This window comes from Centruroides sculpturatus, unplaced genomic scaffold (genome assembly GCF_000671375.1).
Source record: "Centruroides sculpturatus isolate CEXI.00-Female unplaced genomic scaffold, Cexi_2.0 scaffold448, whole genome shotgun sequence".
Lineage (NCBI taxonomy): Eukaryota > Metazoa > Arthropoda > Arachnida > Scorpiones > Buthidae > Centruroides > Centruroides sculpturatus.
Window position 1 is genome coordinate 431660 of NW_019384639.1, and position 12019 is coordinate 443678.

Sequence of the window (12019 nt, forward strand, 5' to 3'; positions counted from 1 at the left end):
ACCTTTCTAAACCGGCACAAAAATATACAAAATAAACAGTACTATTTCATCAATAATGTATAAGTCTGTATTTGTTTAATGCTTCGAATAAATTGATCCGATTAGATTCGCCTCCATATTTTACAAACACGATTTTTCTTCTTCCCTCTTTGTTTTAAGCTTTACTTCTTCTTTTTTTTTTCTGCGGTCAAATTTCAGATTTTTTTTGGCTATATTTTTATTTAAATTGTATTTAGAAAAAAATAACCCCAAGATTTAAGAGAAAAATCTGCATATTGGATTTTGGTTGGGTTGCAACACGTTCAATTCCAAAACTCTGCCGTATACGACCTCAGATAAAACAATACCTACCAACTGTATATTGATATAGAAACCTATACATGCTAGATCTAGGAAAATCGAACTGTAAACCAAATAAAATGTCTCCCTTTTTCCTTATTTTATAACTGCATGTGGGCATTACAAATAGTCTATTGGGTATTGCAATGATGCTGCGTATCATTAAATCGATATCTATAAATTGTTAGACGTTAAAAAATAGAAAAAAAAACTTTGTAGTATTTTATATTTAGATACAATTTAGCGATTTATTGACTATAAATCACGGCATATAAAAAAAAAAATAAATAGATATCGCGGAACATCTTGATCTCGTCTCCTACTATCAATTTTTCTCCTCCTCTTCCTCCTCATCCTTAATAGTTGTGCATTTATGATTATGTTCTCTTTATCAAGAATACTTTTTTCCAAAGTATTTTCAACAGCGATTACAGAAAATCCTTAAGAAATGAGTAAAAATTTTCAGATATCAGCAGCGATGGTCAAAGTTTTAGTAGAGAGGAGCCAACGAAATGGATAAGCAACGTTGCCGTTTATTGCACAATACAGTGGATACTAATGGACCATATCCACATCAAGGCAAGCATCCTGAAACTCTTATAGTCAGTTTACATTAGTTTTCCACAATCTTTAGAACCCCAAAAATTCGGATTAACGTCCATAATAAAGAAGTTGCATCACTGCTTCTTACAGCAACCGAATTTTAATCAGCTTCTTCTCCGCATCTTCTTTTATTAATTCCAAAATTTGTACAGGATCCTTTTATTGCTTAATTATGCAAATTTTTAAGAATAAAAATAAGGTTAACATGTTTCTTTTTTTTTAATATTATTATTATTATTATTATTATTATTACTATTCTGTACCATTTTCTTACATGAGATTGATTTAATATCGTCGATATAGCTTCTTTAATTTAATGTTGTAATAAATAACAAGATTCTTTTAGAATTTATATTATATATTCATCTCTAAATTTGTTTTTTTTTAACAGTTATTAAGGAAATTTTTAAGCGATTTTTTTTTTTAGAATTTCGAGTCTAGCTGTGGCACTTCAGTTTGCACACGCATTCTATTTAATTAATAAAATTCCGCTACATTTAAATATATATTTTGTGTATTTTAAATAAATATAATTTTAATTAATTAATTTTTTTGTACTGAAATTTGCTGAAATTATCTTTATATTTGTCCTTATAAGTTAGGGATATTAAAAAAATCCTCCAAAACGCTCAAAAACTCTACTTTTAACACCTAAAAATCCTGAAAAACGCTCAAAAATACACTTTTCACATTAAAAAATCGCAGAAAAATCGAATTTAGAATTAAAAATAGTAATTTTCTTTTATATTACCACTAACACCGAGCTTACGTTGGGTTTCAAACACATTTGTTTTTTTTTTAGATTCTTTCTATCAATGAAGTTAAAAGAAGAAGTAATATATAAATTCCAGTATTAAAGTTAATTTCTAACTCATTAAATATGCACAGAGACTTCTAAATTTGACATTTTTACTAAGAAAAAACATCCACCCGAAATCTACTTTTAAAGTTTATCCAGAATTTACTTTATTTTTATAAAAGAGATTAACAGTTTAAATATTTTACAACTACTTAAATATTGATAAAGGTATGAAGGATCTATTATATATTTTATACCCACTTAATACTATAGTAGCATAATAGATTTTCAGCAAAATATTTCAAATAAAACTTAATTATTCAAAAAAAAAACAAAGAAGCTTGTCCTTCTAAACAGGTTCATCTTCGAGACTCAATTATTAAAAAGTGGAGCTTTTTTCAAGCTATTTAAATACATTTTTTGACATTTTTTTTAATATTAATCCCACTTATAAATTATTTTTTAAATATTTTATACAGTAGCGGAAATACGGATACAGCCTCCTATGCTATGGTAATAATAATGTATCCACCGGTTAATTTTATATTTTTCGCATAGAATTTAAAGTATCTTTACAAATAGGATAGTGTCGTATCAGGTGAATTTTATTACTATAGTAGTATGAGGGGACGAGGCAGAATTATGCATGCAAAAAGCTCCCTCACATGCTGTATTCAATGCTTAGCAGCGAACGTAATTTAAAAAAAAAAAAAACGAAAAAACTGAAATGGTTTATATTCAGAACATTCGTCTTGAAGCAATAACGTCTTTTCTTCGGTTAAACGACCTATTTTGTGGGGAAACTGCAGTTATCAATAGCAAGTGACCTATTCTCTAGCCAATCGATTTAAATAATACATATTCTACCAGTCAAACACCATTGGGAAATTCTATCTAACCAGATGGTGAAAGTGTATCTTTCTATTTGAAGTAATACGTGAATAATCACGATAGGAAAAGCACCGTTATGAAAACTAAGCTACCGTTAATACGAATTTTGAATTCGAATTTTTTTTTTTTTTTATCCAATCGCTTTCGCGTTATTTTTTTAAAATAATTCAATCGATTTCGTAGATACGGTTAAAACGATTTTTAAATTTTTAAATTTAAAACAATAACGACCAATCACCTTAATGGATTTCATTTCTAAAGCTACCGGTCTTGCGTTTATTGCTTTAACAATACAATTACTCCCCAGTTTCCGGTTATAACACATTTTTAAATTTTTCACAGGAAATACCTTCGGGCTAATTGTATACGTCATTCTATAACAATAGGATCGGTTTCGAAGTTATTGTTAAAGATTTTTAATTTTTTAAAATATCGATTGATTCATTTACGTATCTCGCATGATATTTATTTGTCAGAAAATTAATTTTGTGTTTATTAAATCGATAAAGATTTTTAATTTTTTAAATATTCGATTGATTCATTTACGTATCTCGCATGATATTTATTTGTCAGAAAATTAATTTTGTGTTTAATCAAACGTCTACGATGAAGATATGGAATGTAGCGAGTTCAATAGCCTGGAATTTTTATTATATGAGCTCTGAATCAATTTTCCTTGCAACGGAAATGACGAGAGGAGTCAGGAATAAAAAAAAATTGAGAAATGATTGCGATAATTCGATTCTAAAAACGAATATATATTCCAGTTTATTAAATAGACGTCTTTCTAGGTAATGAATAACCCGTCTACAACGGTAAAAGATATTCGAGTTCCGGCTCACACAAGTTTTTTCGTGTGACTAATAAGAATATACTTCAAATATAATAATAAAAGAGTAAAATTTAATTATATTTTATTATTTTGTGCTTAATTATGATCAGGAAAAGTGGTGTAAACACTTCCTACAATGAGAGGGTGGAAAAAAAAAATCATATCACACATCCTTTGGTGTCTCCAGATAGACTGGCGCCCTTTTGCTCAACTTTAAGACATTAAATCTTGTTGATCAACTATTCAAAATCAAGCAAATAATATAGAAAATTATGCAAATTTAATCGAATTAATCGTAATTAAATATTGCTCAGAATTATAATATATATATTTTTTAATTGTCTTATCGTTTAAGATTCATTCATAATGTCATTTTTTCTTTTTTTTATGAAGTTTTACTGTAGAGGAGTATACAGAATGGCTTCAAAATATGAGCGAAAACTTCGGTGGTGATTCCTGCCAACACAAGTGTTCCTATAAACTGTATGTCCGGAAATGCATACTTAACAGTTAACACACAATAAGGAGACATTCACATGTGTTCTAGAACAACGTGTGAATGCCTCCTGTANTTCACCTCTGACCGAGTTACCTGTTCTTCTTTCTTGTTTTAATTCATTTTTCCTTTAAGACAAAAACCTGTGAAGCCTGAGCCTGTGAGTAGGCTTTTTATCTTTCTTCTATGTCAGTATAACAATTATAACCAATCATATTAATGCATTCCTAACAAATTTAAAGCTCCTGTTAACATTTTTTAAATCGACCAATTGTGTTTATGATATTTTAAAACAATAAAATCAGTTTCAAGCAACCGTTAAAATAAATTTCAAATATTTTCGCGGAAATAGCATCAGCCAATGGCGTGAATGGTACTTCGACAACGTAATCAATTACGAAAGCAACCGTTACAACGATTTTTAAATTTTTGGAGGGAAAATTTTCAACCAATCTCACGCACGCTTTCAACAATATAATCAATTTGGAGTAGTAATTTGATGTGATTTTATTTTTAAAAAATATATTTTAACATCCAATAGATATCAAGTATATATATATATATATTTGTTGTTTAATTAAATTTTTAGCACGTAGAGTACGTTATAAAATTTATCACGTAGACACACTAAACTACATACATTTTTTATTCGATCAATTATTTAAACTATAGCAAATTGCCTACGTGAATTTTGAATTACATCTTATACAGTAAATAGCATTAAAGTTTGAGAGAAAGGGAATTTATCTTTAGATGAGGAAAACAATGATGCTTCTACTCTATTACGCTACAAGGATAGGGAAGAAAGAGAAGAGTCATATCTTGCACCGAATGCATTCCATTGGAAAATAAATTGTTTGGAAGTTGGTGAGAAAACAATGTGAAAGCTATTCTTGCTATATTTAGGAACCAAATGTCCAAATAAACTGCCTTTGCCTTCATACTAAAACTTTCTTCGATTCTAGGAAATGGGTGTTATTATTATCACAACAGAGAATACCCCTAGTGTAAAATATGAAGCACTGATTAATGCTTCTTCAAATCAATCTCAGTGCTTATTTTTACACATAATTTTCAATAGTAGCCCTTATATTTAAAGTACAGTTACTTCGCTGGTCATTGGTACTATGCTAACAATAATATCATTAGCGCTAGTAGTTACGCTGGTAGTGCTATAATAATTCTAGATATTCTAATAGTAATAATAGCGCAAACAGCAGTTCTAATGGTGGTGTTACTAGTGATGCTAATAGTAGTCGAGTAGTATTAATAATAGTGATGCCGTTAGTAATTCTAGTAGTGCTGCTAGTGCAAATAGTGCTGCTAACAGCGAGTGCTAATAGTAATTCTAGTAATATCAATAGTAATAGTAGCGTATTATTCCTAAAATGATTGCGTGCAAGAGAAGGGAGGCCTTTCATTTAAGAAATCTGAATATAAGTAGGCCTGCGATACATTGAACAAGTCAGCAATTTACACTTAATTTTTGCGATCGATGCGGAGCGCAGAAAAAACAAAAAATAAAATAAAAAACACAGCGAACGTAACACCAATGGAATGCTTATCATACGTAACAGTTCAGTAAAGCACAACAGAGTCACGTCATTGTAAAGGCTAAAGGAAGATGAAATTCACCACACGATGATGCTTTGATTATCCTACTCGTGTAGTCACGCCTCGTTTATCTATCCTTCCAGTTGTTTTCGGAAAATTTCAGACTATTCATCTCATTTTGACTCACCCCTCTTAGATAAAAATAATCCTCTTCCTGTGGTAGAAAGAGGGGGGGAGAGAGGAAAAGTATCCCAACAATCGCTATTTTAACCGAAATAAAATTGAAGTATTAGTCTTCAAAGAGGACTTGAATGCAGCAGAGCACACAATAGAACAGATGCTAGGTGCTGACCAACTATTCCGGCACCGAAAGCATTGTTCTATTGAGAAAGGTGACAACTATTGTAGTTTTAAAAGTTACAATTTCACACTCGGCGATCCGATGGCGAAAACTGGGGTACCACCAAGCATCCAACAAACAAAGAATGGATTAGAAGCAAAAGTTTAAAAGAGCCCGGAGCTAGTTTGTTGTTTGCCATTTCGTCGGTTTTCTATTTCTTTCGCTCCGATAACGACCCATGGATGTCACCTCGGTTGTACGAAGAGGACGAGAGAACGAACAAGAGACATTTCTTCTCCAGTTAAATCGTGGCTCCTAGTTGGCTCCCACAGGCAAAATCTATATAAAAAATCGATAATTATTGCCATCTACGTAGGATACGTAAACAAAAACACCCCTCCTCGTACTAATTTTACCATCATATTGCTTATGTCTATGATCCCAGAGAAGGGGGTGCTGGTTACTTTTTAAAGGTGGCCGGCACTTTTATGTGTAAGAAAGTCGACATTCCTGTTAATAAAAAAAAAAAAAAATTGGGAGAAATGTTCGTGCCCTATGTTCGGCACGCAATAGAAGATATTCAAAACAACTTCATAGAAATAACATTTTTCTGGCATTTAATCTGGCAGATTAGATCGCATACCAAACTTGTCTTTCCGGCCTTCGAGCGGCCCAACCCAAAGAAGAGCGAAAAATGTACCAGTTAGTGCGATTATTATCATACCAGAATGTCATAACGTTAGCCCATCCGGTTGCATGAAAGTGTTAAGAGGAAGTGATGGAAGAAAGTGAAAACGGGTCGCGCGTACCAAACCGTTGGAGCAAATACATGCTAAATAATCACAGGTTGCTCGTTGGCAAACGACTTGGCAAGTATCCATTGGAAGAGGCATCAAAACACCAGAAGGGAAGGAAAAAAAAATAGTAAAAATAAAAGAGACGATTCGACTCACCCTGTTTGCCAGACGTTTGCCAAAATTGGAGCAGGACCCGAGCGAATAATGTCCACCAGGCAAGTCCACACGTCGCCATCACTCTGCAGACAGCTTGACTGATCCCGGGACCTCGCCACCGTGCACCGCCTACTGCTAGACGTCACTTCCTCTTACGTTTGATTGGTCGAATTAAACTATCGAGAAAAATCGACGTATTATCAGCTGTCCAGTTATATTGGTTCGAAATAGTTCGTTATAAACTTTCATACTCAAGGGAGAGCTTTCTATTGCCTCCAGGTATTTCTCTAAATGTTTTGTTCTAATGGAGCTGAGAAAGTGACGATTGTATTGCACTGACAGCCAACTATTGGCATTTTTTTCCCTCTCTTTTTCCTTTTTTTCTACCCTCCTCTCGATAACCTTAAAGATAGAAACGTCGAGATTCGTAGAAAATGTTTGCTTTGTGCCGATGGTACTATACAAATTGGAGGTGGTACCGTATAAAAGTAGGAGTGCCAAACCCCCCCTAAAAAATGGAGATGGTATCGTAAATCTGGTGCAGGTATTGAGCTGATGGTACTATACGAAGTGGAGGTGGCACTATATAAAAGTGGGAGGAGTACCACACCAAAAATAAAATGGTACAGCATCAAGCCAAAATGGAGGTGATACAATGCAAAAGTAGGAAAAATTTATCTCATAAAATGGTGTTCAATTACAGTCGAAACCTGCAATAAGGGACACCTCTAAACAGCGTACTTTTCTAAGAAACTCTTTTGTTTTAACGAAAACGCATACAGAACGACAACCACTTCGACGTTCTCCTCGATGTCCGTTATTCACAGGTTCCACCGTATTTAAATAATGCCGTTCTTTTTTAAAAACTATTAAAAAATGAATAAGATATTGTACAGAACGTAGAGGTATGGTTACATCAGCGAGGACGTCGTACAAAAACGGGATGATGCTACATAAAAATGATGATAGCCACCACACCAGAGCAAAGTAGACTTCATCAAAATTCATCATTTTTTTTTTTTTAAATTTAGTTGACTCTTGTATAAAAAAAAATTCTATCGAAATTCCTTTTATAAAAATAAATAAATTTCACTTATTTTTGGATAGAATTTTAAGATGAGATTTTTAAAAATAGAAAAAAAAAAAACGCAAAATATATGAGCGCGCTTAGTAAAGTATATCCACTACAGATCGATATATTTTGTAAAAATAGAAAATTCCCACGACAAAAAAAAATCTTATAGACTATAAAATAATATAATACATCAAAAAAAGGCAAATTTATTATCAAAAATTCTTTAACTCCTTCCAAAAAAATTCAAATATACGAAATTATTTCATACAGGTCCTGTTTAGTTTCCTATTATAAAGGGTAAGAAGTGCGTGTTTTTGGAATGAAAATAAATTTCTTAGAAATATTTTGCATTTTATTTTTTATTTTTTAGAATTTATATATTCGTGGAGACGTTGCATTTTACTCGAATTTAAAATATTTATATGCAAGAACGTCAGGTTTTGGCTTGGATTTATGATTGATTGAGTACCTTTTTTTTTCGTTTCTCTTCGTGCAGAATAGCTTCTTTTTTTTTAAAAAAAAATTCGAATTAAATTAAATGTTCGGTTTGAATAATTTTATTTTAAAATTATTTATTATTATTATTATTATTATTTATAATATAATATAAATTATTCGGGTTGTTTGTTAAGAAAATTAGGCTGTGGATAAGTTTGATTTTATGGGAAAGTAGTCGGTGTTATCGTATAAAATATAGAAGTTATAACTCTATAATGTTATGGGGGTGATACAGAAAATATGGAAGTGTACCATACAAAAGTGGAATAATACTGTTCAAGAATAGAATATTGCTGCACAAGCTGTTAAAAAATGGCGTAGTACTGTACAAGAATGGAGTATTGTTGCACAAGAATGGGTAGTACTGCACAAGTATGGAGTAGTGATGCACAAGCTGTTAAAAAATTGGCGCAGTACTATAAAAGAATGGAGTATTGTTGCACAAGAATGGAGTAATACTGCACAAGAATGGGTAGTACTGCACAAGAATGGGCAGTACTGCACAAGTATGGAGTAGTGATGCACAAGTATGGGGTAGTACTATACAAGAATGGAGTATTGTTGCACAAGAATGGAGAAATACTGCACAAGAATAGGTAGTTTTATATAAGAATGGAGTATTGTTGCACAAGAATGTTGTAGTACTGTTCAAGATCGGATTAGCATTGTACAAAACTGGAATAGTAACTTACTATACAAAATTAACGGTGATATAGTAAAAACGATATCAGTACCATAATAGTACAAGTACTATAGAAATAATAATTCATGCAAACAAAAATAATACTGTAAAAATGAATACGGTATTACATAATTTAATGAAGTTACCACGAAAACGTTAATAATAAAGTGACATCATAAAATAAGTAGAGCCGATATTATGCGCGATATCGGCTCTACTTTTTTATGGAATCGCTTTATTATTAACCTTTTCATGGTAGCAAAACAACTATATCACAATACTAATGATAACAATACTATAAAAATGAAGTAGTATTGTATGAAATGACAGTTGACACTAAGAAAATGCCACGTAAAAAAAAAATAAATTTACTTAAAAATTACTGGAAAAATTCCATTCCTTATTACACGAAATATTCTCTCGATAAAACCGGGATTTATCCAGGTAATAGCCATTCTCTTTTCATCCGGGTGTAGACAATAGATTTCGATTTCACGACTTCTACTTTCTACTTTCCTGGGTATGCCAGACACGTGATCGAGACGAGTCCATCGATAGAAATCTGTAATAAAACTAACCCCCATTGTGACGTCCACATCCCCATAGTAACACAGGGGGTTCGTCCGAATCCCTAGGGGGACATGCTAACGAAATTACATAGGATCGTGCACTGCCACCTTATTCTTTTTTATAGCATCCGCGGACAACACAAAAGTCAAATATTGACACAGTGCCTGCGCTATGACATCATGGCTGCCTGCCATTTGGAAAGAAGTGCTAATCACTCAACACAATGCTATACATAATACAAGATTTGGTTTTGTAATAACTTTTTTTTTTCCCCACTTCATCCTTAAAATCTCTAGAGTAATGTTGGATATTCTAACTCCGTTGTATTGGCGGTATTTTATAAAATTCGATTCTTCTTCCCCTCCCTCCATTTTTTTTTTTATTTCTATATACTTTTAAGTATTCGTTACTTAAATTTTTATCTTATTCTTTCCCGTATATAAAGCTAATTTTACAATTTCCGTATCAAACGCGCCTATGGAATATTGGGTGCACTTTCCGATTCTTCAACACATAAACTACAGTTATGGCTGAATAAAATTCGAGGAATTGGAAAAACATTTACGCTGTTTGAAATTCAATTTATGGTAGAATATAAAAAAGAACATGGAAGATAACGTTCGGAAAATCAGTTTAAAGTGATGTCTGGGGTGTTTAACGTCTTAAAAAAAAGGTCAGTAGACGTAATTTGGGGTTCTTCATCGTACCATAAATGTGTTTTGTGTTAATAGGGAGAATTAAGGAAGAATTTCTGATATCAGAAGTATTGTTACTACTATATCTATACCTTTATACCACTGTAGGAAGTGCTGTACTGTACATTTTAGAGATGTAGTGATATAGATGTTACACTGTATAAATGTAGAGGTATGGGTGTAACACTTTATAGATATATCTGCTATATCTCTACAGTAATATTACTGTAGTATACATGTACTATATAGATTATAGAGGTAGAGATATAACACTATGTAAGCTACACCTCTTTTTGAAGCCTGTATACATTTATACACTCTATATATATATACAGAATGCTTCAAAAAGATGTTAACACCAATATGGAAGTAACTTGTTACGCCGGATTTTGTAATAGCAAGTTGTCCTCTGCTGCATAATTCTCCATCATGTGCAAGAAGTCGCGATCCAATTGTGCAGTACTCAAAAAAGTACGACCATACCTTCTACCCCTATTGCAGCGACTGTATACACCTTCTCCATATAAGTGTTATAAATTATAAATTATTTCTACAACTCTAAAGTGAAAAGATGATTTAAAAACTACAGAAGTCCACGCTGAAATCCTAAATTATAAACAGAGGATTTTCCTCTGTATATAATTCCTCTGCTTATAATTTTCTTCTTTTGGTAAAACTTTTATAATTTAATTTAAAAAAACACTAGTAAAAGATATGAATAATTCATTCTGAAATCCAAAAATAAAAAAAATCCTTGGTGAAATATTACAGAGGAAATCCTTCTGTATAATTCCTCCGTTTATAATATTATAGTAAAACCTTTTTAATTTTTGAAATTCTAGAATGAAATTTGATTAAGAAAACTACTAAAATATATTAATAATTCACTCTGAAATCCAATATAACACATAGAAAAAAAAAAAAAAACAAATCCTTAGCGAGGTATTACAGAAGAAATCCCTGTATATAATTCCTCTACTTAATTTCCTCTGGCTATAATTTAATATTACTAAATAATTTATACAAGTTGTAGTGAAAATTTGATTAGAGAAACTACTAAAGCATATTAATAATCCGGATTGAAAAATCCAAGTAAAAAAATAAAAAAAATTCGAATGGAGATAGAATTATTATAGGTTTTTTCGTTGGCCATGTTGAACTTTCCTGATCACAAAGCATTGAATTATTTGCTGTATATATTATAGGGAGAAGACCAGCTAGTGTAAATCTTGCAGTCCAAATTTCTTTCACAAGAAGGATTTCATGGTCCACCGCTCTCCCCTCACTTCTGTTGACAACTTGAAGTTTAGAAATCCTGCAGAAAAGTTTGGGGAAAGTTTTCTCACCAAACTAAAGAACTCTTCGAGTATTTTGAAAATAATACAAAATGCCCTGAATTTTAATAGAAAAACTGTAATTTCTTTGTTTAAAATAGTTAAATTTTATGCAATTTTACTATTTTTTTCCTTCTTCAATTGTGAATCTTTACTCCATTATAAAAACAAGGATTCCTCAAGAGTTGCCGAAGAAGCCAAGCTCCAAGTAAGATGGTGCAATATTTTACTAAATTATGAATAAAATAAGGTAGGAAAATATATAAATGCAAATAAAATCGAAAAAATACAATAAATTTATTATTATTCGGGAAGTATTTTCTTAAAAAAATCAATAAACACCACGCGAATCCATAGA

The 12019-nt window shown here is 31.6% G+C and overlaps 1 long non-coding RNA gene across 1 annotated transcript in view; it reads right to left on the reverse strand.

The window, feature by feature from the left end:
- The window catches only part of LOC111625943, a 28348-nt gene extending 21160 nt beyond the window's left edge, over positions 1–7188 (reverse strand). Inside the window, exons 1-2 of the long non-coding RNA XR_002756811.1 lie at positions 7059–7188; positions 6808–6983 (exon numbers count right to left, since the gene is read on the reverse strand). This is a non-coding gene — a long non-coding RNA (uncharacterized LOC111625943). The remainder of the gene's footprint in view (positions 1–6807; positions 6984–7058) is intronic.
- Positions 7189–12019: the final 4831 nt, after the last annotated feature.